The following is a 3508-nucleotide window of genomic DNA, read 5'->3' on the forward strand; positions in this document are numbered from 1 at the left end:
TGATTAAGGATATTTACTTTCTTAATATTATTATTTTGTCATTGATGTCAAGAAATTGATTTTCTAATTCAGTATGATGTTGCCATATCTTAAGAAGAATGTTTTGAAGAGAATTAAGATTGTTGGATTTTGCCAAGATCAAGGGCACAATGAAAAGCATAAAAGAGACAATAGAATGACAAGAACAAATTGTATTCTCATCAATAAAAAATGATCAACTGGATTAACCAATACAATGAATAGAGGCCTGCTTATATAGGCAAGGCCATATGGATGTATGAGCACACAAATATGACATGTGGCTCAATGAGAAACAAGGGTAGGTAGGAAATAGGTGTGGGTAGGTAGGAGAAATAATATAATATTCCACATGAGGTGGATCACCCACCGAAGGTGGAATTATCACTCCACAATAAGTGGATATGATAGTGTAATAACAAGATCAACACCATAAAAGGTGGAATTTCTCCTACACACACTATCGGATGAATTTTATATGGAAATAGGGGTTTTTGGGAGCTACGAGCTCAACGGCGAGGTCTATTTGGGCTCAAAGTGCACCGAAAAAAAATACCCCCTATACCAAAATAAAAAATAGAAGACAAACACAGATCTGATGCAACCAAAACCTGAAAATCAGATCTAACCCTCATAGCTCCAAATTCTTCAGAAGAAGAACAGGAAGCAGTAGGTCTGGAGCTCTGATACCATGTAGAAGTTGAGAAAGCCAACTTTACAGACCCCGAAGATCACCTGCATGCAAATAACCTGTCACAGAAAGAAGAGATGGAGACAAACAAGCAAGGGTGCTCTGAAAGCTGAAAAATGTATTCATCCAAGAGAGAGATAAATTACAATGATGAATCCTTATAAAAGGATATTGTGCAACCCTAAAAGAAACCCTAATAGGTAGACATTTAATAATTAATATAATTATTAAATGTCACAAATGCAAACTAAAGTGAAATCTTAAGAGAGGAATAAAGGTAATTTAATCAACATGATTAAATTAAAACCTTTACTCTAACACCCCCCCTTAAGATGAGCAAAAGTGCAGATACAAACATGTGCAAGAAAGCAAAGGTAACTACAATGCAAGAAAGTAAACTTGGGTCCCGGCAACAAGGCCTGATCAGGTACCCAATTACAACCAAATCTCTATAAAGTGGAGAAATAGAGAAAACCTCATGGGAAAAACTCTACTCCAAAAAGAGATGAAAGAAATAAATGCACTAATAACAGAAGGATAGGAGGTGGATAACATGATACCCCCCATAGACAACTTCTATCATATAAGTACATATACAATGGTCTCCATAGGAGAAAAAGAAAGAGACTAGAAGCCCCCCCCACAATGAAGAAACTCCTGTCGCACATATGGATGCCTGAGGTAGAATCTAGAAAGAGATCCTGAAGCGGCATATAATATTCCTCCCCTTGGGAAGAAATGGATCCAAAGGACGAAGATGAAGAAACCTTGTGAAGAGAGAAGAATCAATCTGTCTCAAGATGTGTGCCATAATAGGATGCTGAAGAATCCCTCTGTCTGAACTAAAACAAAAGATGTCAAATCCAAACTGAACTGAAGACTCAAAAACTACAACCTCGGAATGCATAGATGATGGTGGGCTAACAGCTAGAATATGGCTGTTAACAAAGAGGAGCTGAAAATCCTCAAAGTAATCCTCCAAGTCTGCAATATAGGACTCTACAAACAAAGACGAAATGCCTGCAAGATAAGAATCCCAAGTAGCCATGTCTGAAAGATGTATGATGTCCTGCTTAGCTGAATCAATAGGAGCCAAAGAAGAGGCAATATCAAACTGATCAGGAACAAAAGGAGATGATGTTGATACATCTATAATCTCAGTCTGAAGAGTAGGAACTGTGAGACAATCCTCTGATTCATTGGAATATGTAAGGGTGTCTAAATATTGAAGTTCCTTTAAAGTATCATGATCAAAAGGTGTGTTATCTCTCCAACCAATGGGTATAAGACAATCTGAAGCAGGATCCTTTGGGAATGGAGAAAGACTGGGGTTTCCATTGATCTCCCAAAGACGTGTCCAAAGTGAGTGAGGACAATCAATGCCCGATATAACCCACACAGTGTCAGAATCAACACTAGACCAAATAACTCCTACTATTTGATTTCTAATGATATCCCAAGCTAGTTTTCCCTCTAAAGTTGCTGGTTCAGGTATGAGATCATACAAATAAGGCAAAATTTTAAGCCACCTACAGTGTGTAAGTATGCCCTTTGCCCATGACTCATAATTACCCCGTTCTAGAAATACAACTGAAGGGTGAGTAGAAAAACCCATGATAACTCTTCAAATGAACAAATCTGAGACTAAATGACTTTAATACTGATAAAGCAGATCAAATAAAGCCATCCCACGCAAACAAATCATTTCCAAGTCTGAAATGTCCAAGTAATTGATAGATGTGTGAAAACACAAAGTACTGAATAAAATGTACCTGGTGTAGATTCTAGAAAAATAAATGATAGATCTGGAAAGAGCACAGAAACCCTTTTCCAACGCCTATTCGTTTGCGAAAAACGGAGTCCGTATGCAAAAGATATGGCTCCTGGAGTGCAAAAAACTTGTTCTGACTTTGACTGGCAAAAAACACTGCAAAATGGAAAAATCAGAGAAAAAGACCTTCATCAATTAGATCGGGCTCAGAACCAGCTTTCCAACGCCTATTTTCATTCGAAAATCCGAGCTAAAATGCCCAAGTTATGCCCGATTTTAAAAAAATAGCTCCAAAAAACCTAGATAGGCCCTTACAGCCCTCAAGGGCTAAAAAAAATAAGCCCCTGGTCCGCTGGGCGACCAGGAGCTAATGCAGGGCTGGCGGCGCAGGGGCGGTGCCGCTCGATCTGGCGGAGAGTGGGTGGCGCTCGGGCTGCGCGGGGGCGGCGGGCTCCGTCGGCGGCGCGGCGGTTGCTGCAGGGCCGCGGCCAGTGGATACCGCCGGCGGCGGTGGCCGCCGGGCTGCGCACCGGCGACGCGCGCTGTGTAAAACGGCTGCACCTTTTTTCCAAAAAACACTGCGGTGTTTTTTTTTTTTTTTTTTGAAATTTCCGCCTCGAAATTCGTGGGGCATAAAAAAAATTGCCTTCTGGAGCAACTGTGTCCAAATCGGATGAATTTTATATGGAAATAGGGGTTTTTGGGTGCTACGAGCTCAACGGCGAGGTCTGTTTGGGCTCAAAGTGCACCGAAAAAAATACCCCCTATTCCAAAATAAAAAACAGAAGACAAACACAGATCTGATGGAACCAAAACCTGAAAATCAGATCTAACCCTCATAGCTCCAAATTCTTCAGAAAAAGAACAGGAAGCAGCAGGTCTGGAGCTCTGATACCATGTAGAAGTTGAGAAAGCCAACTTCACAGACCCCGAAGATCACCTGCATGCAAATAACCTGTCACAGAAAGAAGAGATGGAGACAAACAAGAAAGGGTGCTCTGAAAGCTGAAAAATGTATTCATCCAAGA

This window comes from Cryptomeria japonica, chromosome 1, assembly GCF_030272615.1.
Source record: "Cryptomeria japonica chromosome 1, Sugi_1.0, whole genome shotgun sequence".
Classification (NCBI taxonomy): domain Eukaryota; kingdom Viridiplantae; phylum Streptophyta; class Pinopsida; order Cupressales; family Cupressaceae; genus Cryptomeria; species Cryptomeria japonica.